The sequence below is a fragment of the Danio rerio genome, chromosome 13 (genome assembly GCF_052040795.2).
Source record: "Danio rerio strain M-AB ecotype USA chromosome 13, GRCz13ab, whole genome shotgun sequence".
Classification (NCBI taxonomy): Eukaryota; Metazoa; Chordata; class Actinopteri; order Cypriniformes; family Danionidae; genus Danio; species Danio rerio.
Window position 1 is genome coordinate 13,511,797 of NC_141033.1, and position 26,138 is coordinate 13,537,934.

A 26,138-nucleotide genomic window follows, 5' to 3' on the forward strand; every position below is an offset into this window, starting at 1 on the left:
ACACACACACAAACACACACACACACACACACACACACACACACACACACACACACACACAAAACAATTAATGTAAAATAACGTTGTCTACGTAGAACTTCCTGACCCCAGAGCTATTTGTGGCATATACAGATTAATGAATTTGTAAAGCAATGTGTTTGCTACTTTTGTACTTTATGTCTAAATAGTGAAGTAAAATCACTGTCCATTTGGATAATCCTCTTTTCCTTTTCTTATATGTATTCATAATTATGAGAATATTTCCATTGCATAAATTTAAGGCTTTGCTTTCTTGGTGTCTATCTGTTCCTGCATTCTCTCATTAAATGAGTTATTTTACATGACTATGTTCATTTTAATTTAGCAGTTTCTTTTTTAAAAGCAAATTAACTAAACCAAAAAATAATTCACATTACATTTTTTAAAGTAACTTTAATATTATTACTTCATTTTCAAAAGTAATGCATTACTCGTTACTTAGAAAAGTAATATTATTACGTAATTCTCGTTACTTGTAATGCGTTACCCCCAACACTGGTCCTAAAAACACATCACACCATACAAAAATCTGCTAAAACAATCTTTAGAAGCACCAAGATAATCTGGCAATTACCTAGTATTGTTTAAAGGGAGAAATTGGTTCAAAATCAGTCTAATTGTTCTGAAGTCTGTTTATTCTGAAGTAACAAGTCTTTGAGTAAAAAGATAAACACAGTAGAGCTGTTTTTTAGTCTTAAGTAAAACTTAATTTTTACTGACAGTAATACTCTAAGTGTTTTTTTCAGCATTTTATATGAAGTGCTACAAAATTAAACATGGTGCTTTTTTGCAGTGTGTGCAAACATCCACGTCAGCAGTAACATATGCTATATAGAAGTGCTGTTTTCTCAGCCTTGTAATTTTACATGTATATTTATGTCGTTATTTAATGTGAAACACATTAAAACTCATTTATATTCAGATGCTTCAGGTACTTCTTTATAGCCCCTTTACTGAGAAGCAAAAATAAATATCACAGGGAATCAATTAGGGAAAAGCTTTTAAATAAGTATTTTTAAAGTCCCATTGGAAAAATAAATGAGAAAAAAATAAATAAGATGAGAAAAAAAATAAATGAGAAAAAATAATTAACATAACAATGAGTGGGTGGACAAACAGTCAAATGTGCCAAATGTAAAAACTGTAGTATTTGCATTGTTAAACACACATACAGTGTATCCGGAGAGTATTCATATTGCTTCACATTTTCCATGTTTTTATTTTGTTACAGTCTTATTCCAAAATGGATTAAATTAATTTATTTCCTCAACATTCTACACACAATACCCCATAATGACAATGTGAAAAAAATATTTTTTTGAAATTGTTGCACATTTATTGAAAATAAAAAATCTGAAAAATTACATATATTAAAAATTACATAAGTATTGACAGCCTTTACCGTGAGGTCTAAATTGAGCTCAGGTACATTCTGTTTCCATTGATCATTCTTGAGATATTTCAGCAGCTTAATTAGAGTTCACCTGTGGTAAATTTAGTTGATTGTACATGATTTGAAAAGGCATACACCTGTCTATATAAGGTCTCAGGGTTGACAAAGCACAAACCAAGCATGAAGTCAAAGGCATTGTCTGTAGACCTCAGAGACAGGATTGTCTTGAGGCACAAGGCTGAGCAAAGTCACTGAAAAAATATCTGCAGCTCTGAAAGTTCCAGTGAGCACAGTGGCCCACATAATCGGTGAGTGGAAGATCTTTGAACTACCAGGACTCTTCCTAGAGCTGGCCGGCCATCTAAGCTGAGTGATCGGGGGAGAAGGGCATTAGTCTGGGAGGTGAACAATAATCCGATGGCCACTCTGTCTGAGGCCTGTATGGTAGAGTGACCAGACGGAAGCCATTCCTTGCCTGGAATTTGCCAAAAGGCATCTGAAGGACTCTCAGACCATAAGAAAGAAAATTCTCTGGTCTGATGAGACAAAAATTTTGGAGTGACTGCCAGGCGTTACATTTTGAGAAAACCAGGCGATCATCACCAGGCTAATACCATCCCTACTGTGAAGCATGGTGGTGGCGGCATCATGCTGTGGAGATTTTCAGCAGCAGGAACTGGAAGACAAGTCAGGACAGAGCGAAAAATGAATGCAGCAATATACAGAGACATCCTGAATCAAAACCTGCTTCAGAGTGCTCTTGACCTCAGACTGGGGCGACGGTTCATCTTACAGCAGGACAATGACCCAAAGCACACCACCAAAATATTAATAGAGTGGCTCCACAACAACTCGGTGAATGTCCTTGAGAGGCCCAGCCAGAGCCCAGGCCTAAATCCTATAAAACATCTCTAGAGAGATCTGAAAATGGCTGTACACTGTCGCTTCCCATCCAACCTGATAGAGCTTGAGAGGTACTGCAAAGAGAAATGAGCAAAGATTCCCAAAGGCAGGTGTGCCAAGCTTGTGGCATCATATTCAAAAAGACTTGAGGCTGTAATTGCTACCAAAGGTGCATCAACAAAGTACTGAGCAAAGGCTGTGAATACTTATGCACATGGGATTTTTCAGGTTTTTTATTTGTAATTAATTTACAAAACTTAAAAATATATATTTTTTTCACATTGTGATTATCGGGTATTGTGTGTAGAATTCTGAGCAAATACATGCATTTAATCCATTTTGAAAATCCATTAATCCATTAAAAAATGTGTAAAAAGTGAAGCACTATGAATACTGTCTGGATGGACTGTATACTACATAAATAGCCTTTTAATCAGGCAATTAACTTTAAAATTATTATTTTTAAATTCCAATTGGAAAAATAAATGAGAAAAAATAATTAAAGAAAGAGTCTGAAAGAGTGGGTGGACAAAAAGTCAAATATGTCACATTCTGACAGCATTTACTGTAAGAACTGTAGTATCTGCCTTGTTAAACACTCATTCACTACATAAACAGCCCTGAACTTTGGCAAAGTTAGCTTTATTTACATAGATCAACTGTGGTAGACTAAAGCTAGTCCGTAGATAGTAGAGATCACTTGGATGAATTTCAGTTCCAAAAACCAGGTATTTGTTGAGTCAACAGATTTCACTTTTAAACGTCACTGGTGTTTGTCGTGGGAGCTTAGCAGCATTATAAAATATTTAGGCTAAGTCTCATCTGTCAGCTTCTGCTTTGACAGATGAGAGAAGACAAAAACAGTTCAGCGAAGCAACTCAGTAAATCCCTTTCAAGAGCTGGACCTAAAAACCTATTGACAGGGTGTCACACAAATGGGTCATGACGAAACGCTCTCAAATACAGCTTACATCTGTTAAATGTATTGACAATGTTTACAAATAGACACAAAGTTTATTTGAACATGAAGAATCGCTACTTTGGATCAAATCAAACGTCTTCACCGTCCTACTATTATTAGAATTGTCTCAAAATCATACAATAATGTTCTAATTTTGATTGTTGATATGTTGAATTGATACTTAACTCCTTGTTTATCGCAAGAGAACAACAAATTAAGAGTTTCAGACGTGCTCCAAATCAGGGTAAAAGTCACATTGACTGAAACAATGGCAGTTGTGTAACTGATGTGAGATGAATAACATCTGAAAATGTGGTCTGTTTGTAGACGTACCCTGTTTTTTTTTTGTTAGTGGTTTGTATAATTATAGGTTACTTGGGCCTAAATCTGCACATTTTCTTACGAAAGGCGTATTAAAACAACAACTTCCCGTTTTCATTGAGGCTTGTGTTTGCTTGTGTGTTTCTATGTCAGTGCACGGTTTGTTTATATATTCTACGTAGCGTCAAACAGGCTTTTTTTTTGCCTCTCTCTGCTTGATTTCATCGCCGTCTCAGTTGGTTATCTTGCAGTTGCTTTAAGCCCTTTTGCAATATGTGAAAAGTCTTGAAAGGGAGTTTGTGTTTGAGGCACAAAGACGACAGGCAGGGTAAATGCTTTAACACAAAACCACAAGAGCCCTTTCTCTCTCTCTCTTCCTCTCTCCCTCTCTGAACTCGTTTGGTAGGTTCTTGCATGCCTTTTTACTGACTGTATGAAACTACGCAGAATTATAATTAATTAGTGGTTGGAAAAAAATAGCGACTGGCTGGCTTAAACTAAATTATATGGTAGGCTTCCAGAGAGAGGGCCAGTGAGAGAGAGGGTGACCTGCTGCAACACATAAAAAAACACACACATACACACACACACACACACACACAAACACAGATATTCACATATAAACATACACACACAAACAGTCTCAAATGTGCCTATATAAAACTACATTTAGATTTCCCTGAAATGCTACACATAAACATACCACATTTGGATATTTCTGATTTGTGGCATATACATATGCATGTGGTTAAATGGAGGCTATGATGAATGGAGAATGAATGGAGGTGAAGTGGGGTTCAGAGAACACACGCACCCTTTCAAAAATATGCCTGCCTATGACGCAAAACATGCATGTGAAGGACAAATATTGTACATGTACATGGAAGACTAGAAGAACATAAGACAAGCTCGCATGCACTACAGTATTGAGAGGGTTTCCTATGGTGGTAATAACCAGATTTTGGAGGCTTCTATTATACTTTTGGGGTTGATAGTGTGCTTATAATTAACTTTTAGAGAGTGACTACTGTTAATGTTGTTTCTGGGTGTTGCTTTTATGGTTAAATTCATGGTAAAAGCTATTATTGCCAGATTTTTTTGTTAAAAATACATTGTTTACAGATTTCTGTAAATAACACAGTATATAACTGCAGTATAAACTGTAATTTACCGTAAGACAGTTATGCTGTATGTTACTGTTGCACTGTGAGAATTACACTACAATGTAAATACATATACAGAAAGATAAATGATGCTATGCAAATATGTTTTTTTGCTGTACTTGATTTAAAGTAAGTTACTGTAGATACCGTAGGAAATTGTTAACAGTGTACGATAGAAACCATAAAAGAAATGTCAAAATTTTACTGAAACTACAGTATTAAATTTATAGGGCCCTATCATACACCCGGCACAATAAAGTCCAAGATGTGTTTGGTTTGTTGCTATTTTCAGACCGGCGCAACAGTAATTTTCACAGTAGTTTTCACAGTAAGTTTCAACAGTATAGTTTTCCACCATGTTGTTTAAATAGAAAATCCAATTGCGCCACTTTGTGGACGGGGTGTGCCGCTCTATAAAGAGGTGTGTTAAGGTGCATTGTTGGTGCGTTGCTATTTTGAGGAACTGTGCCTGTGCCATTAACCAATTAAAAGCTGGTCTAAAGTCCAGTGCAGAGCACGTTATGTGCCTATGCAGACCCAAACACTTACACATTGCTTAATAGACACAGGATGTAGAGCAATACACTTTTTCAGTTTATTCATGACAACTTGCTTTATAATATTATTATTAGTAGTAGTAGCATTTATTATAGGCAATATATATATGCAAAGTTTAAATTTGTCCACCTGTCGGGTTTTGGATATGTATGCAGCACCAAATGGGGCATATAGGACCCGTGTTTGCATATAACTCAGTTTTGGACCACACTTTGTTATTATTGTTGTTCATTTATTCGTTAATATATATATTTGTAATATAACATATATTTAGAAATATTTTTGATACAAATCTTTGTGCTTACCACAAAATTAAATATGTAGGCTAATGGATGTCTTCAGTGGAGTTTCCACAGTATCCTTATCCATGAAAGTAAAGGAGTAAAATAAAGAGTAAAAATAAAGTACAGAGAAAGTAAAGAGGCCAACTGGAGGAGGCTCATTCTTTATCCTTGACTGCAGATGGTCTGTTTAACTGTTTTCTCACTAGTAAAGCGTTCAGTTTTTCCAGTTACAAAGTCCACCATGTAAACAACTGACTCTTAGAGGGAATAGGATATGAGACTCTAATTGGTTTCATGCATGATTAATGGTCAAAACACACCCATAACTCATTAAGAATAAGCACAACCTTGTTAGACCATGCACCAGGCTACAAAGCGTGGTTTCCATCCTTAAAATAGCAAAAGTGGTTTCGGACATAGCTTTAATGCTTTTGGGCCACGGCTTTAGACTTTGCGCCTGGATAGTTAAAATAGAGCCCATAGTGTTAATATACCAATGTTTTAAAGTAATATCTACACATTGTGCCTTTCCTACAGAGACTAAAAGACACAGCCAAAATATATGAGGATGAGAAAGTCATGTGATGAACCAGTGTTAATCACAAACAGCTTTTTCACAAGCAGAGAAACATCCTAATATACAGAAGGTGCTCAGTGTTATTTACACAACTAATAAACACCATCATGTAGCACGTGATAATGCAATACACATTATCAAAATTAGAGGCAACATAAAACTCTAATGTATGCAACTAATGAGAAAAAAACAACCAAAAAATTATCGTTATGTAAAAAAAAAATCTAAATTTCGTTCAGGCAATTCTGTGAAAGTCAATTTATAATTTTTTTATTATTATTCTGTGCAGTTGCTGGCATGTGCTGGAAGTTGCTATGTGTTTTAGGGGTCACTAATGAGTTAATGTCCATTTTTAGAGCGTTCTAAGCAGTTGTTCGGATATTCAGAGAGTTGCCTGGTTGTTAAGTGGTTGCTTGGATGTTATTGGTCAGTAGTTGCTGGATGTTCTTAATGGTTGCTATGATGTTCTTATTTGTTGCTAAGGTGTTCCTGTGACTGCTAAGGTTCTGAGAGGTTGTTAGGGTATCAGCTGTCAGTTGCAAGTGTGTTTTGTGCAAATTTTAGAGCATCCCGAGGTCTCTAGTTGTTGTTGCTATGCTCCAAGAGCTTATTAAGATTTGATGGGTGATTGCTACACTGCAAAAAGATTTTTAGAAGTTAAAACAGAATATTTGAGCTGTTTTACAAGGAAATTAAATTCAAGTTAAAAATTCAAGGTTTTAACCAGGCATTTTTTAAACTGGTGATTAAATCTACTAATTACTTCTGATTGAAATTTGGGTGATCACCAAGGTGTTTTTTTTTTTTTTGTAGTTACAAAGATCTTAATTCTTGCTATATGTTTCGCCATGACATTGCCAATGTGGTAAAGTATCTGGTTGCTAGGGTAGTTTATGTGGCCACTAGGATGTTGTTGACAATTGTTTGGGTGTCTTTTGCTTGCTGTGGTGACATCAGTGGTTGCTCCATAATTTTTAGGCTACTGTTAAGGTGCTCTTGGTGGTTACTACACCATTGCTAGAGTTATGGGTGGTTATACATATAATTGTTGAAAATTTAAATGCATTAATAGGATTTTCAATCTAATCATCCCTTTTAAGTGTTCCATTTTTTAGCCAGAGTACACAGATCTGACCAAGCACATTAATAAGCAGCATGACTTGTGGTGTCAATGATGTCTGTAGTTCAAACTTGTGATGAACTGCATATGAATGTTTGGTCCCAAACAAAAAGAAGAAGAAATAGTAGCTTCAGAAGCCCATTAACAAGATTGTAGCATTTTCTATGTAGCCCATCACTAATAGCTCATCACTAATGTAATGCATCACTAATAAGTAATAAAACTATTATAAAGGTTTATAATCTTTCTACAAACATTGATTTGATTTTTATGCTTGATTATAAATAAGTATAAACAAAGTTGTAATTCATTATGAATCCTCATAATGAAGTACAACTTTATATTTATTTATAATCAAGCACAAAAAGTATATCAATGTTTGTATAAAGATAATAAACCTTTAAAATAGTGTTATTACTTACTAGTGATGTATTTCATTTTTTACTGCACATGTTCATATCACATTAAACAATGGTAGTATTCATAAAGATTCAGTCTGCAATGTTAAAATATTATGTTATAGTTACAAAGACTCACTAGGAAGTTAACAAATTTTATTTATTTTTTTTCGGTCAAAAACAAATGGTTTTATATTGTTATTAAGAGTCTTATTGCTTATAAATGCATATCGTGAGTCATAATACAGCTACTTACATGTTAAAACACATCATTGACAGCTTTAATTAAAACAGAATGCAATTGATATACACATTTGAACTTACACATACTATTCAGTGGGTTGTTACATGTGTGTAGTTACACCAGTATTACACAAGTAAATAATATGTACCAGTGTGTACATACACTGTAGTTACATACTTAAACATCTAGTTATCATAAAAGTTCACAGGTATAAGCGACACAATATAAAGTGGGAACGTAAATTATAATATGAGCATGGGCTTTAGTGTTAAAAACGTGATCTTCTTCCTGAACACTGACATGCACATACACAAACAAATACTCACATATATTTTTGAAATCAGACTCTGTCTCTTTTTTTTTCCAGTGTGGATGTTGGCCACTAACGTACGCACACCGTCTCTGCTTTACTAGCAAAGATAGAACTACACCAAAGAGATTAGTGGTTTGTGAATGTGTGCACGTCGGTCCGCTTTGGTGCACTTAGTCTTGCTCTGGGTTGTGTTGTTTATTTAAACTGGAAACGTTTTTCTAACATTTTGATTAATGTGGTGCCCTGAGTGCAGTGGCACAGTGTAGATAAGTACACACACACACACACACACACATGCGCGCACGCGTGTGCGTCCAGACAGATAACTGCTTTCTTTCCCTGTCAGTGTGGGGAGTTAAAAAGAACTCTTTGAAAGTGAGAGCGGTTCACGATGTGCGTACACACACATACACATGTCTGAGGGCTTTGATTTTCCACTCAGTGACTGCTGACCCCTAAATATTTACAGTGGTTGGCACACGAGGTGGCTGGTTGGGAGTGTGAGTGTGTGTTGACTAGGCCAGGCAAATGTTGGCCTTCTTTTCTTTCATCTTACAAACCCCACAAACTACTGAAAATCCTCAAAAGAAGCTTTTTCATATTGGTTTTATTTCTCCCTCTTTAAAAAAACAAAAAAAGTGTTTTTATATACTATTGTCTTATTGTCTTATAATGAGATTTGGTTAAGTTTAGAGGCAGGTTTAGCTGGGTCGGTGGCTGGTTTAAGCAGGGAACATATAGATTAACTGGCCACTTTATTAGGTACACCTGTCCAAATGTTCGTTACCACAAACTACCAATCAGCCAGTTACATGGCAGAAACTCAATGCATTTAGGCACACTGTTAGACATTTCAAAGGGTTTTTACAGTAACTTACTGGCAACACTGTTGCCAGTAAGTTACTGTATTTTAGATTTACAGTATACAACTGTAAATCCGTTTACAGCATGTTACTGTAGTGTCTGAAAATGGTTAACTACTGTAAAAACCTAAGTTAACAGTTAGCTACTGTAAACCTTTTAATTTTTTCCTAAATATTTTATAATATAATTTTATTAATATTATTTTAATACTATAGACCTAAAAAAGACACAATTACAAAATATTAACAAAATAAACACTCTTTATTTAAAACATTTGAGATGCTTAAAACAAGCTTAAAAATGTGTAAAAACATTACATTTCAATCATTCAAAATATTTTATTTTAAGAAAAAAAACATTGAAAATGAAAAAGCACATTAACATACATGTACAAAACTAATTTAAGTGTCTGACCTGCATATTGTTGAGAAAAAAAAACCAATTGTACTAAGTACTACTGACATTAAACCAGACACAATTACAAAATATTCCATTCTTTAAAACATTAATAATGCTTAAAGCATTTAAGGAAAATGTGTGACAATTACATTAAGCAATAAAATCAACACATTAAAAATAAATAAATCACACAAAGCACTAGAACATACATGTACAATAAAAATTTAAACTTCTGAATTGCATATTGTTGGAAAAATAAATATTTGTAACTATTAGCCGACTCAGAAACAACACAACTTTAAAATATTACTAATTCTGGTGTCAAATGCTCAACAAGGTCTGAATTCACATATTCAAATGCAATTCATCTTTATTTCAATTGCACTTTTACAATGTAGATCAATGATGTCAAAGCAGCTTAACATAGAAGTTCTTGTAAATTGAAGCTGCTTCAGTCCAGTTTTCAGAATTGAAGCAGTAAATGTCACTGCTGAAAGTCCAAACACTGAAGAGCAAATCCACCGATCCACCAATCGTAGCCAAGCGATCCAGTGGCGACAGTGGCATGGAAGAAACTTCACCAACTGACGAAAGTGTAGAATAAAAGCCCTTGAGTGAAACCAGGCTCAGTTGGGCACGACCAGTTCTCCTCTAGCCAAACTTGTGCAAGGCCGCAGTCTAGGCACCGGAGGCTTGAAAGTTCACCAGTGGGTGGTCAGGCTGGCCCATTGGATCAATGCGGAAACTCATTGATCATGTGTGTCTTTTAGGATTCACTCCTCCATGACCACCACAGCATCTGGTCAGGATTTGGCCCAGTCCAGGATTATGAAGAACTCTGGATAAGGACAAACAGACTAACATAAGCATAGAAGAAGCTTGTTTAAAAAAAATAAATCATATACTGGTTAATTATTTTGAAGCATGGCAGCTAGGTTGGGCTAGTTTTCAGCTGGTACTGAGCAACTGGCTCCTGCTAATAACCTGCTCACTACCATGTTTAAAAGATAACTAACCAGAATGTCCTGTTTATTTTTTCCCCTAACAAGGTTTTACAAAAACATTGTAGCATTTGTGATGGGTTGATTCACTGCAGGACAGATTAGACTATTTGTTTTATGTATTCCTAATAAACTAAAACAGACTGAATACTGATACAACTATTGAGAGTGTCTCACCTAATCCAAGTTCTCAGTTAGCTGGTGAAAGAAGGATAACTCACTGTTGTTCATGGTTGTCATTCTCTTCACTACTTCTCCTGCCTTCTTCTGGCTCACTCTGGTTGTTGCTGTGCATTTTGTTTCATCCTCTGGAATTATTTATACAAAAAATTTTATTATTTTATTTAATATAATAATATTTATTATTTAATATTACAAAATATTTAGGCAACATGAAATGGGGGAAAAGACATTTAATACATAGACAAATGCATCTATCCCAATACTAATTATTGTATTTTGAAATGTCTGACCCATGACAGACCTCAATCTGCTCAAAAATATTATAAACAAAGATGAAAAAAAAACCCTACTAAATGGTTTAATAAAAAAGGGAAAAAGATTTTTTATTTAGCTAGCAACTAAACATGTGACACATTTTGTATTAAAAGTAACGTTACTATATTGAGAAACAAATAGATGTACAGTACTTACTGTTGTATGAGGTCCAGTTTGCACAGGCAGGCTCCCAGTATTCTATATTGAGACCATAAAAAAGCCAAAAATACAGATAAGAATACCATGCTACAATCCACAACCTCCACACAACTTTTTTTTTTATTTGTTTACCTTGGTTGCTTACTGGTCTTGCTTATTTTTTAAGCATAAGGCTGTGCTGATCAAGATGTTCCTCCGAAATGCTGTTTGTTTCTTCAGACAAAACCTGGTGCTGTGCTCGTGCCATATCTAAACAGAAAAAAATATAATGGTGACAATTATGTTAAACCAAATGTCAAGAGTTGTGATAAAAAAATAATTAGCAAACAATAAATAGCAAAAAGGTGGTTATTAGCATAATGCATAGAGGTAAAGTTGGTTTTATATTAGCAGATTCAGACTTCCCCCTTAATAATTTAATTTCATAAAAGTATTATTTGCAAACTCTAAATAGTGAAATCATTTTAGCAGCTAACGACTATCAAAGTACAACATGCTCACGGTCAAATAAACAGTGTTAATGTTGATTTCAAGTCATACTGGCATGCTAATTCTGATCGAATATTCAAAGTAACATGGTAAACAGTATAACGTTAGAGTCTTCTAAATGAACGAATGTGCGAATATAAAACCAACTTTACCTCTATGCATATTGTAGATTTACGTTAACGTTCTTATAGGTTACGTCGCGATGTTATTTTCTCAAGCTAACGATATAAGTTACTCTAAACCAGAGAAAAATAAGTTCACAACATCTAATATATATAAAGTATAAATCAATATAAGTTAAACGTTGCACGTTAAATTGAGTTTGAGTCCAATTCAGTATAAACTTAGCTCAGTTTAGCTAACAGTTAACATTACCATTTTAAGATCGCTTCAGCTAATGTTGCCGAGCAAACATATGCTAATAGAGGTGCTCAAATCAATGTCGAGTGTTGTCAGCACAGACAGACGCGCTTTTACCTGGATTATTTGATGGTCTTTCATTCATATTCTTCTGGGGGAAAACACTCTCTGCCGGACCGTTGTCTCGTGCTAAGTGTCCTCCAAAACTGTCTGCATACCTCTGGTTCCCTCCTAAACCAAAACCCGCTGCAACACCGGTTCCTATGTAAATAAATAAAAAGATATGACGAGAACAATGGCTAATAGTCATAAACAGTCTTATTTAAAGTAATAGTAGTGTTAATGTAATAAATTAAATAAAGGTAACATCTTAATAGATGATATATTTCTCAAATGGGCGAAATAACGCCAAGCCAGAGAAAATAATAATAGCCAACTTTATACTTTACTTTGTTCTATTCTCGTCCACAAAACATTCTGTAAAATGAAACACTGCCTCAGCTTACCAGAGTAAAGTTTGTTAAATCCAGTATGTTCTTCAGGCACACTAATAAATTGTCCTCCAGAATTGCTCCAGGGTCCTCAGGCAAAATGTGGTGCAGAGTAGTCGAATCGCCGCAAGGTGGCGTTGAAGCAGTTGTGGAAAATACAGTATAATACACGAATTTTTACAAATACAGTACATCGCTGTATATGTTGTTCGACGTCACACTAAATTCCTATAATGCAACGGTAAATACAGTTATTTACCGTAAAAGGAATTTGCAGTATTACACTGGGTGAAATACAGTAATTAACTGTGTAATTTACAGAAATGTCTAACAGTGCATGTAGACATGGTGAGGATGATCTGCTGCAGTTCAAACCGAATATCTGGATGGGGAAGAAAGGAGATTTAAGGGACTTTGAATGTGACATGGTTATTGGTGCCACATGGGCTGGTTTGAGTATTTCAGAATCTGCTGATCAACTGGGATTTACACACAACTATCTCTAGGGTTTACAGAGAATAGTCCAAAAAAGAGAAGACATCATGTAAGCGGTAGTTCTGTTGGTGCAAATGCCTTGTTGATGCCAGAGGTCAGAGGAGAATGGTCAGAATGGTTTCAGCTAATAGAAAGGTAACAGTAACTCAAATAACCTGCAGAAGAGCATCTATGAATACACAACACATAGAACTTTGAGGTGGATGGGCTACAGCAGCAGAGGACCACACCGGGTGCCACTACTGTCAGCTAAGAATAGGAAACAGAGGCTACAGTTCACACAGGCTCACCAAAATCGGACAATAGAAGATTGGAAAAACGTTTCCCGGTCTGATGAGTCTCGATTTCTGCTGCAACATTTAGGTGGTAGGGTCCCAATTTGGTGTTAAAAACATAAAAACATTGATCCATCCTACTTTTTATCAACGGTTCAGGTGGTGTAATGGTGTGGGGGATATTTTCTTGGCAGACTTTGGGCCCATTAGTACCGATTGAGCATTGTGTCAACTCCACAGCCTACCTGAATATTGTTGCTGACCATGTCCATCCCTTTGTACCTATCGCCATATCATAAAGCATGTATCATCTCACATTCATTTCTTAAACTCGAATGAGTTCACTGTAATGAAATGGCCTCCACAGTCACCAGACCTCAATCCAATAGAGCACTTTTGGGATGTGGTGGAATGGGAGATTTGCGTCATGGATGTGCAGCTGACAAATCTGCAGCAACTCTAAGAGATATTTTCAGTACCTTGTTGAATCTATGCCATGAAGAATTAAGGCAGTTGTGAAGGCACTGCTTAAATAAATTGAACTTAAAATACAGATGGTAACTTTAGCGTACAGATTTCTCCACGTAAACACATTTACAACACACTTATTACTATATGACTTACGTGCGAAGTATGTTATTTTACCCACAAACATATTAGTGAACTTCAACGAAATTTTAAATGAAAACAGAATAATTATGTAATTGGGGTGAGGCAGTGGCACAGTAGGTAGTGCTGTCGCCTCACAGCAAGAAGGTCGCTGGATTGCTGGTTCGAACCTCGGCTCAGTTGCCGTTTCTGTGTGGAGTTTGCATGTTCTCCCTGCCTTCACGTGGGTTTCCTCCGGGTGCTCCGGTTTCCCCCACAGTCCAAAGACATGCGGTACAGGTGAATTGGGTAGGCTAAATTGTCTGTAGTGTATGAGTGTGTGTGTGTGAATGTGTGTGTGGATGTTTCCCAGACATGGGTTGCGGCTGGAAGGGCATCCGCTGCATAAAAACTTGCTGGATATGTTGGCGGTTCATTCTGCTGTGGCGACCCCGGATTAATAAAGGGACTAAGCTGACAAGAAAATAAATGAATGAAATGAATAATTATGAAATTGTGTATGCGTATATTACTGTGAAATACTTCAAAAAGTACTTAAAAGTTTAACTAATTACATTGTATGTAAATTTAAACCATTCAACATTCTCATTTCATTACATTTAACATTAAATTAGTAGTCGGAATATATTACATTCAGTCTTCACCTAATTACAGTCTTTAAAGATATAACATTTCCATAATAACAGTCTTTAATAGAGAGCTAAAGCATATTTGTTTTTCACAAGAAATGCTAAATGTGCATTTCAGCAAATCTCATGCATTAGATATCCAATACATTTGACCTCATTGTGCGTGTGTGTGCTTGTGTGTGTGTTTGTGTGTGTGTAGCTGTTATGGCTCCTGTGTGATGTAATTTGCTGCATTTTACAGCTGTTGCTCAGGATGGGCTGCCGTTCAGCTTAAGCTTATTAACTTTAACAAGGAAAAGACACACACTCACACACACATTTAGATTCAGAGGCAATTTCGGATATCATTACGCACAGATTTAAAACCATATAAAGGTGCACACACAAGCAGGAGTGTTGTGTGCATATTTGTGTACGTGTCAACACACAGGCAGTGCCAAGCCTACGGTGGAAGCGTTTCTGGCGTGTTGGTGACCCAGGGGTGCCATAAACTGGCATGATGTTTTTTCTGGGAATGTTGATGAATGGTGTGTGTCTACAGTATGTGTGTGTACTATGTTTCTTTGTTTCTTTGCTTTTCTTGCTTTATTTCCTTTTTCTAGCATGATATATTGACTTGATGCTGGAGTCACTCTGACTGAGGACTTAAGGCCCATTCGCACCAAGCATGATAACTCTAAAGATAACAGTAAAGACACTGTTTTAAAAAATCCTTCTAAATGTAAAACCACAGCAAAATTCAGACATGACCTATGTTGATAAAGATGTAGAGAACGGAAATCATTGGCATCACGTTCAGGATGACACCCCCCCCTCCCCCCATCCAGGTAATTAATGATAAAATTAATGAAAACCAGTCAGATTCCATTTAAATAAAGAGCTTGCACAATCTAAAGTTTGCAACATTGTGAGAGAAACTCTGCTTGATGTTACGCCTTTAACATACTCACCAGCCACTTTATTAGGTACACCTTACTAGTACTGGGTTGGATGACATGGCGCGTTATCTTGCTGGAAGTAGCCATCAGAAGATGTGGTCATAAAGAGATGGACATGGTCAGCAACAATACTCAGGTAGGCTGTGGTAATGACACAATGCACAATTGGTACTAATTGGCCCAAAGTGTGCCAAGAAAACATCCCTTACACCACTACACCACCACTACCAGCCTAAACCATTGATACAAGGCAGGATGGATCCATGCTTTCATGTTGTTGATGCCAAATTCTGAGCGGATTCTGAAATTCTCTGACCAACCCGTCTGGGGCCAACAACCATGCCACGTTCAAAGTCACCTAAATCCCCTTTCTTCAATCTGATGCTTGGTTTGAACTGCAGCAGATTGCCTTGACCATGTCTAAATGCCTGAAGTTGCTGCCATGTGATTGGTTGATTAGAAATTTGCGTTAACGTGTACTTAGACAGGTGTTCCTAATAAAGTGGCCAGTAAATATATGTACATTATACACAGATTTTGACCCAAGAGTTACAAAAATCGTTTGTTCCTATTCAGTCAACGTAATTAAAGCATGTAATATATATATATATATATATATATATATATATATATATATATATATATATATATATATATATATATATATATACATTTTTAAATGGATTATTAAAAAAATCGATGTGTCGCTTTTTGTCTCTTCGTGCACCTTAATGTGCAGTCAAATAAATATAACGTGAGTAACCATGGAAACAGCAAAAGCATGTTGTCACAAATAAATCATTTCCCTCATCCACTGACATCTTTGCTCTTTAAATCGATATATTTTAAATTGAATCGCATTAGAAAGTCTCCCTAAAACCGCATTTTTTCCTTGGCCTTCAAGTCATATAAAGCATATATTGAATTTACAGTACTATATGTATTTAAGTGGCTCCTCTCTCCTCGTCTTCAGACACACACACACACACCTTTCTCTCACTTCGCCTTTCAAAATGGAGCCAGAAGTAGCTTTTGTAGCATTAGAACAAAGACAAAAAGTGAAAAATAAAGTGAACTTGTGAGGCAGGATATATAATGGTGCAGTGTGGGCTCTTCTGTCTTTGCTATGAACACTGCAGGAGTGTGGAAAGGGTCCAGAAGGAATTGCCCAAACTCAAAAGAGCTTCAGTTGCCCCCCAAATGAAATACAGCACCAGTCAGATATAATCAGCTCCTGTCACATCACAATGGAAATCAACGTACGCACAGAAACACGGCCACAAATATCCTACAATCAGGTCTTTTATTTTGAAGTATCGTCTTTTTATAGACAGGAATGTGAAGTGATTTGTTTGTGTTATTTTTTTCCTGTGGGAGAAGAACGTTTGGCCCCTTTCAGCTACTAGCCTTCACCTTTAAAGGTAGCTGACGCCACAGGGGAAGTTTGGCGTGTTTTTCTTATTTCCTTTTTTTCCATTTTTTGCTGAAATGTTCCTTTGACTAACTCTGTCCTCGACAGAGGGCCTTACTGAGAGTCGGCATAGCACAACTGACGCTCAACGGTCGGGTGTGTGTGTGTGTGGGAAGGGGTGTTTTCATTGGTCCCCTCCCCAGTTCACCTTCACAGTGCTCCTTTTCTACTGGCGGCGAAGAATTCCACCACACGCACTCAAATACACACTTTTACAAAAACCTCTTTCTACTCTATTGCTCAGTGTACCTTGACACATTAACACACACTCACTCAGAAGGCCAGTGGCGACGCTTGCCATGAATCTGCCCTTTAAAGGACTTTCTGACGTCAGCTCCGAACAAGATGTCGTTTTCAGTTGCATCTTCAAGGCCTTTGAAGGGAAGAGGTGACTTTCATCTCTGGTGGTTGGCAAGTTGGCAATGACACCAGAAATCAGAGTTATTTAAGTCTGCTGCTTTTAGTCTGGAAGCAAACTTTGAGTTTTGAACTTGCTTTAGTTCTGCTGTTGACTTGTTCAGCAGTTTTAGACAATATTCTGTAGCAGAAATCGATGTTAAAAGTTTCTTACTTGAAATATAAGAGGTTGTGACCCATCGGGCATGAAGATCTATTATCAAATTCTGCATCGCATATGGGCGTGAAAATACACTTATGTTTTTTAGTGATCTTTATGGTGGGGCTCAAATGTATTGATCTGGAATACAACACAAAATGAGAAGTGTAACTATAAAAAATAGTTTCATTTAACCTTGCTGGATATTGCCTGGAGACTCAGGCAACAACGAAATGGTGACCACTAAGATCGAAAAAAGAAAAACCTCTATGAAGCAAATCTTATAATGAGAAAGCAATGAGAAAACTGCATCAGAGTTCAGAGCTGAGTGTGTAAAGCATTGTGGGGTACCAGCAATTTGTCTTCTTTACCTGATCATTAAATGAATAGTTCAGCCCCAAAAAAGTAAATTCAGTCATTATTTACTCATCCTTGGTTTATCTGCGTATGGTATGTATATATATATATATATATATATATATATATATATATATATATATATATATATATATATATATATATATATATATATATAAAAAACATTATGCTATTTTATGAGACAAGAGGGTTTAATTGAAAAGAAAGGTTAAAAATGTAACTTCGGACATCAGTCCCAAGACATTCAACTAGATATTCTAATGAATGTACCTAAAGGGGTGCTACTGGCTACCATATAGGAGAAAATTAAGGGAAAATGGTTAATATTTAGATTTAGACATTAGTGATTTAATGAGAACAAAATGACAGGCCATTTTCATTCATTCATTCATTTTCTTGTCGGCTTGGTCCCCTTATAAATCCGGAGTCGCCACAGCGGAATGAACGGCCAACTTATCCAGCAAATTTTTATGCAGCGGATGCCCTTCCAGCCGTAACCCATCCCTGGGAAAAAAGAACATTTTATTCTAGCAAATATTTGAAAGTGATTCTGATTTGTTTTCAGTGCACGCTATAAAAAATAAATAAATAAATAAATAAATAAAATAAAAAAAAAAAATAAAAAAAAAATAAATAAAATAAATAAATAAATAAATATAAAATAAAATAAAATAAACAAATAAATAAATAAAAAAATAAATAAAAAAATTCCAACTCAATTGTCCATATCAGGGAATTCTGGGAAAACAGGCCATTTGAAAGTGATTCTGATTTTTTTTTCAGTGCAAGCTAAAAAATAAAATAAAATAAATAAAAATAAAATAAAATAAAATAAAAGTAAAATATAAAATAAAAATAAAATAAAATAAACCACAGGACCACTGACACCAGCTGCATTGAAAGATGGAGATTTTTTTTTTTCTATTCGTTGTGCGGAATCAAAATCCACTAAAACAACACTCTTCCAGCAGTTCCTCGAATCCAACATCTGGTTTGTCATGAGGGGCATACATGAAAACATGAAACTCCAGAGAAAATGTGGATATCATGGTGATGCAATGATGTTCATTGAATTATGTGCTATAACATGTAAACTGGGACCATGAAAGGTAGATAAAAAAAAATAAACTCATGTAAACACCTTCATCATATTATTGTCGTATCCAGGCAAATAATTTGATTATTGGTATCCATGTAAACGTAGTGACAATGAAATATAAAGGACATCCACTAAATAATACCTAATAATACCCCATTGAGTGAGAGACTAGTAATGCCCTGATGCTCCACAGAGAGATTTAAAAGGTCTATCTCCTATCCCAACCACTGTCAGGATTTTAATGAAGTGGTATAATATGTGTTTTTTTTGTGTTTTTTTTTTTTGCTCAGTTATTTACTGTGTTGTGATGTGTAGTTGGTGCAAAGAGTGTGTTGTTGTACTGTTGTTTGGTGTTATGTTGTTCTGTTGTTTTTGGTATTTGTTGTTTAATAATTTATTGTGTTTTGATGTAGCGACATGGTGGCACAATGGGTAGCGTCGTTGCCTCACAGCAAGAAGGAGGCTGGTTCGAGCCCCGGCTGGGTAAGTTGGCATTTCCAACGCAATCTCACGGCAATTCGTAACTTTTTGATTTAGTGGCTAATTCATATAAATTTGTATAATCTAATTCACACAATTTAGTATGATTTGCTCATAACCCAATGACTGTTGGGGTTAGGGGTGGGGATGGGTGCCACGGCTCCTTTTTAAAATTGTACATTTTCGTACGACTAAACTCATATGAATTCATACAAATTAGTCACTAAACTGACAAAATGTAAAATACTTTACTTAAAATATGTTTTCTTGTGAGATCAGGCTGGCATTTCTATGTGGAGTTTGCATGTTCTCCTATGTTCGCATGGTTTTCCTCCAGGTGCTCCGCTTTCCCCCATAATCCAAGCACATGTGCTATAGGTGAATTGAATAAGTTAAATTGGCCATAGTTTATGTGTGGTTGGGAATGCAAGAGTGTCTGGGAGTTTCCCATTGCTGGGTTAGTATATGCTCTATAAGTTGGCAATTTAGCCCGCTGTGGCAACCCCTGATTAATAAAGAGACTAAGCTGAAAAGAAAATTAATGAATGGTGATGTATGGTGATATTATTGGTGTCAAATGATTTTCCCATCACATGTGTTAAAAAAAGTTCTCTACTACTACTACTACTTATATTTTATGCACATTTTGAGAATTTATGCTCATCTGTGTTTACATCCAGTCTTTTATACTCAATATTTTAAAAACGACTTAAAAACAGGTGGATGGAAACACCGATATTAAAAAATATCTAATTAACTAATTTACCTTTTTTAATAAATATTTTTTTCAAAAACGGGTATCTACACAATAATGTTCATACTTGGAAATAAATGCATACTTGAGGAATAGTAGTACTCCCTTTAATAATATCTTACAGTTGTTAGTTTAGCAGTAAAAATTAACAGTAGTAAAAATTTAATTTAATTTTGATGACAATTCACCTTGGAATACTTCAAGGCTTAGTTCTTGGAACACTGCTTTCACGTTGAACAGAAATAATTAAAACACAGATATTTTCAACATTTTGCTTATGAGGCAGCATGGTGCAAGAAGGTTGCTGGTTTGAGTCCTGGCTGGGCAAGTTGACATTTCTGTGAGGAGTTTGCATGTTCTCCCCTTGCTTGAGTGGGTTCCCCTGAGTGCTCCGATTTCCCCCACAAGTCCAAAGACATGAGCTTTAGATGAATTGAATAAACTAAATTGTCTACAGTGTGTGTGTGTGTGAATGAGTGTGTATGGGTGTTTCCCAATACTGGGTTGCAGCTGAAAGGGCATCCGCTGCGTAAAACATATGCTGGATAAGTTGGCGGTTGATTCTGCTGTGGCGACCTCTGAAATAGAGATTAAGCCGCAAGAAAAGGAATGAATGAAATTTGCTGCTTATACCTACCCCTAAAGGAAGCATACTAATTCTCAAAACTCCAAAGTGCACAGCTGACATGACTATAAAAACTCTGACTGCTATATCGAATAAAGAAAATTATGTTTTATTAGACCTCGTGTAAAAACTTTTTAATTTCTAACGCTCGATAAATGTTCTGTTAAGTCCCCATCATCTGTTGAGAACTTGGATGTGTAATTTGACTGTCAGTGAAGACATCAATAAGATATTCGCACAACACTCGTACAATCACACATGCTTGAGGGTATAGTGAATGTCTGAATATTTGAACATACTTAAAGTTATTACCAGCACTTGAATGGAAATCAGCGTGAAATATTTTCATTTATCTGGAACATTCTCTTGCTTATAGCCACTACATGGACACACACACACACACACACACACACACACACACACACACATACACACACACACACAGGGACACTTGAGAGAGGGATAATGGAGCTCATGCAGTGAAGTGCTGTTGATAATGAGGCAGATGTCTGTCTGCAGGGCTGACACAGCAGGGACACACACACACACACACACATACACACAAACTGGCTTTTTTGGCCACCCTTGTCCTCGTTCCCTCCTCCTGAAGTTTTAATTACCCCTCTCCAGACGCACAGAGGTGTGATGCTTCTGCGTGTTTGTATGCTGAAGGTCAGGCCGCGTAGCCTCAGAGTAACACAGTTGAGTCCAGGTCTCCCCTTTCTCACAGCAGCTCCAACCAATCAGAGGCCCCTCCTCACATTCCTCCAGCCAATCACAACTCTCCATTCCAGCCTCCAAAAAGCCAATCGTGCTGATTAATTTATTCAGAGCCCCCTCCCCCTCGCCCTCTCCTGCTGGAATGAGTCTTTTTTTATACGCCTCCAGCCCCCTGTTTCTTTATTGCGTTTGTACAAGAATGCGGCGTATTCTTTTTTTCCGCTCTCTTTTTGTATGTAACCCCTCTCTCTTTTCCCCCCCTTCCTCTCCAAAGTAATTAGACAGAGGCGTGTAAAAAGGAGAAATTCATTTCTTTGAGGGAAACGGGGAAAGAAAGGAAGAGCGATAGAGAAAGACAGACATAGAGAATGAGAGAGGAAAGCATAAACTCGCACCGTTGAGTGTTATTGTGCACAGAGGAAATAAAAAACCAGGATTACTGATAAATAAACCCTCCTCGCGCTCACACACACACACACGCTTTCTCTACTCCTTGCCAATTGCCAGAGGGTTGAGAGGCTGACATCATCGCTTCCTGTAGTAAACAGGTGTGAGGAGGGATATGAAAAATAAAAGAAGAGGCTCTGCTCGGAAAACTCCTTTTCTTTATCGTGGTGCTTTAGCCGAGGTTTGAGGATCGCTCTGACCTTCGCTTTCATGGCCCCCTCACACCCTCTGCTTTAATTCAAAGTGCTTTTCTTCAAATGATCTGTAATCTCAGGAGAAGAAGAAAAAACATCAAGCTGAAGCCGGATGGGTGCACACAATGGGTTTCTGGTAATGGCTTAGTTTTGAGTTTGTTTATTAAGAATGAAGAGAACATGAAAAAAAGGCTGTGCTTCAGCATCCTGATGAGCTGAATCAAACATTGAAGACGGTTATTCTACATAACAGATGTCTTTAGTACGGAACCCCGGAAGGGTAGTGGAGGAGAAAAAAATTGGCTGGGTGAAAAAAAATAATGGGTGAAAGAATAAAATGGGTGGGAGGAAAATATATATTTCTAGGTTTTTGCGTTCTCTCGCAAAGTTTTGCGTTCCCTCGCAAAGATGTTTTGCGTTCCCTTGCAAAGTTTTGCGTTCTCTCGCAAAGATGTTTTGCGTTCTCTCGCAAAACTGTTTCTCCACAATCACTTCATGTTCACTTTACTCATGTAAACCCTCCCGTTTTTGCCGAAATTCTCCCGTATTTTACCATTCTATTCCACTTTCTTTACATTACTGTGCGTCGCCTTTCATATGCTACCTCTGAACCAGTGAATGCATGTATAAGCGCTGACTGACAGACGCGCTCCATACAATAAACTGATCCTAGATCAGCGTCTGTACGCGCCATTTACAGAGGAGCACAGAGAAGCGGTTGTATGTTTAAACTGACAAATACACTGAATAATATGTAAACATCTCCGTCCTGCATGTTTTATTGTTAACAGCTTTTTTCTCTTAAATGAGCACAAACAGTTTCTAAAGTAATGGACTGCTTTCATTATTGATCTGTGCATTCTTACAGAGTAGAATGCTAAAATATGGGAGAATTTCGGCAAAAACGGGAGGGTTAACATGAGTGAAGTGAACAGGAAGTGTTTGTGGAGAGACAGTTTTGCGAGAGAACGCAAAACATCTTTGCGAGGGAACGCAAAACTTTGCGAGGGAACGCAAAACATCTTTGCAAGAGAACGCAAAACTTTGCGAGGGAACGCAAAACATCTTTGCGAGGCAACGCAAAACTTTGCGAGAGATAATAAATATAATATAATATAATATAATATAATATAATATAATATAATATAATATAATATAATATAATATAAACATTACACAATGCACTTATTATCAACATAAACTTATTAACATACATAATTTTTATTGTACTTATTATTTGAAAAATTATCTGCAAGTAGTTACATCTGTAATTCATGTCTGTAATTATGTGTACACTTTCGCCTGTTTCACACCGCAAACGAAAGCAGTGCATGAGCAGCGCGTGCGCAGCGTATATTGAGAGCAGAAGCAGCACGCAGGCGTTTGCCTTTCGCACCAGTTGCGTCTGCAGCGTGCAGCTCTTCGGCAGCTGCTGCAGAGATCAATCCATCTCTGTCTATTTTATCTAGTTACATATCTCTCTCTATATACAAATACACTTTTTAAAAAAGCTTTTCATCTGCAGCAAGGCCCATGGCAACTTTCTCCTATGCTGTTTCTTTTACCAGCAAGTCTTTATTTTACAAATTATATAGACCATACAGTGCAGTATGCTTCTCAAGCCCTATGAGGAGTGTCATTCATGTCTGGTGCACTCAGAAGACAATCGCCTGTGACATCATGTCATTTGGTATTTGATTTTCAGGTTGTTGTAGGCCTAGTTATAATAATATTTATACAATATAGTTATAATGATATTTACACATGATCAAACTAGTGTTACTTTCTCCCCTTCAGTAATGTCAAGCGGCAGTGTAACAGCTTGAGCAAAGGATGAGACGGACAAAAGTAATCAATGCATGCCCTTCTGTTACTTATTTTCGTGTCGTCAGGTTCACAGTGCAAACAGCTCCTGGGTGGGATAACTTGAGTGAACATAAAACAGTGTCGAATAAAACTTTCTTCCACTGCTTCAGCTCCACAGCACACAGCCAGCTCACATTATCCAGCATGCGTGTTGAAGTACACGATACCCACAATACACTTGGCTTTATACTACAACTCCTGTAAACAGCAGTCTTACAGCGGCCACTTCCTCTCTCCTGCAACACTAGTGTGCAACTTAAGCAAAACGGATACTATAATTGTTTTACATTTGGTTTTGTGGTTCGGGCCTAAAAAAAATGTTTGTTGCAGTTTTTAATCGTTTAAGTTCATTTGATTGACTGTATATAAATCAGTTGATATAATAATGCATTTATTGGGTAAAATAGCTACTTTTTACTGCCATTCAATGTGTTCTGGTCATTATCAATGCACTGTCACTTTGATTGAGCGTGAGTAGTGCGGCAAAAATAGACCCAGCGCTAAAACTATCGCGGCACTGCTTATTCAGCGACGCTCGCGCCTAGCGCTGCTTCTGTGTGCGGTATGAAAGTTATAATCTGTTAACATGGACGCTGAAAAAACAAGCACTGCTCAGCTCGCTTATGCTTGCGGTGTGAAACAGGCTTTACACTGTTAACCCAGACCAAACCCATCATACCACCCAACCTATCCCTGACCTTAACCATATAGCACCATATGTGTAGTGCACTACAGTATGAATATAAGTACATTCTACTTATTTTTTGATGTACGTACATAGCAATAAAGGCCACCAGTACCATTTGAAATTGGTAAATGGGTGTCTATGTATCACCATGCACTAAATCTATTAATTTAGCTTCAGCCAGCACAGGATTGCATCATAAACATGCCATCTTCCAAGGTATGTCATTGTGGCCTAATTTTAAGGTAGGACAACATTAGAGTATCTCATTAGTTAGGCAGCATGCAGATTGCACTGTACAGTATACTCACAAGCTATTTATGACACAAAGAGCTTCTATGTAGAGCACTACATAGAAGTTCAATCAACATCCACTTCTGTTGGGAAATTTCCTTAGAAGGCTGCTGCCTATGCAGGTAATAAGCTCTAGGCAACTTGCTAGGTTTTAAAACCGTGTTAATGTTTCTCTGTCTCTCTCTGATTCACATACTCTCATTACATCCATGTGTGTTTGACATGTCAGGCGGATGTTAAATATTAATGCTTGTCTGAATAAAACAGCAGAGTTACGGCTCTTCCTTATTGTTCTGGTTCTTTTGTCTCTCTGTGTAAATCTCATCTACTTTACAGTATATTCCACTCGGAATAAAGGAAGATCCCATCAGAAATATACTGACTGCCAGTCAACCTGCTCTTCTGCTCCTGCTAAGAGTCTCCTTTCCATACGGCCTCTCTTTGTCGTACCATTTGTTTGCACTCTTTTTTGTTCTCTCACTCTCTCTCTCTCATCAGAGTTTCACTAGGATGAACACTCTCACTTACATCTAAACCTAGTGGGAAGTCATTATCTGCATTTCATCATCCAGTGTTTTTGCTTTCAGCGTGGACATTCACAGCCAATCAAAGGACAGCTAATTACTAGATCCCAAAAGTGGGGTTATGAGATTTAATTTGAACTTCTTTAAAATTTCTCAGATGACAATTGTTTTTTTAAGAATGTAGATTTAAAAAACGAATTCAAATTTACCCACAGACTTGCATTTACTGTGAGCTATGAGGTTGTTGATAGATGATAAATAATTTTTTAAGCTGTTTTGCATGGATGCAGGAAGGACGTCAAAATCCAGAAGACCACTGGTTGCAGTGAGATTTTCTTATGGGGTTTTGTGATGGGGATTTTAATAAATAAAGTAAAATTATGTCTGTGCTAAACACAACTTGATCATACTTGAATGTTTTTAAAATCACTCCCAAAGGTTTGTAGCAAGGTAATTACCAATTTTTAGAAATAAAAAAAAAAAGGTTAAAATTTGTATTTTCAGCATATTTGAGTACACTTCATTCTGAAAATGATTATTTTTATCAATTTTTCTTAATATATA

At 36.6% G+C, this 26,138-nt stretch overlaps 3 long non-coding RNA genes across 4 annotated transcripts in view; 1 reads left to right on the plus strand and 2 right to left on the minus strand.

The window, feature by feature from the left end:
• Window positions 1-26,138, minus strand: part of LOC147834145 (uncharacterized) — a 762,525-nt gene that overhangs the window by 292,815 nt on the left and 443,572 nt on the right. The gene's annotated exons all lie outside the window — the stretch shown is intronic.
• LOC141377155 (uncharacterized) lies at window positions 3,774-8,897 on the plus strand. The gene is made up of 3 exons (XR_015505816.1): window positions 3,774-6,230; window positions 6,278-6,741; window positions 6,783-8,897. It is a non-coding gene; the product is annotated as an uncharacterized LOC141377155 (long non-coding RNA).
• Window positions 9,381-12,682, minus strand: LOC137487372 (uncharacterized). 2 transcript variants are annotated; one of them, XR_015505791.2, is made up of 6 exons: window positions 12,551-12,682; window positions 12,162-12,305; window positions 11,328-11,444; window positions 11,193-11,234; window positions 10,716-10,846; window positions 9,381-10,375 (listed from the first exon to the last, which is right to left on the minus strand). It is a non-coding gene; the product is annotated as an uncharacterized LOC137487372 (long non-coding RNA). The 2 variants fall into 2 exon arrangements; XR_015505790.2 differs by lacking the exon at window positions 12,551-12,682 and having other exon boundaries at window positions 10,760-10,846; window positions 12,162-12,214.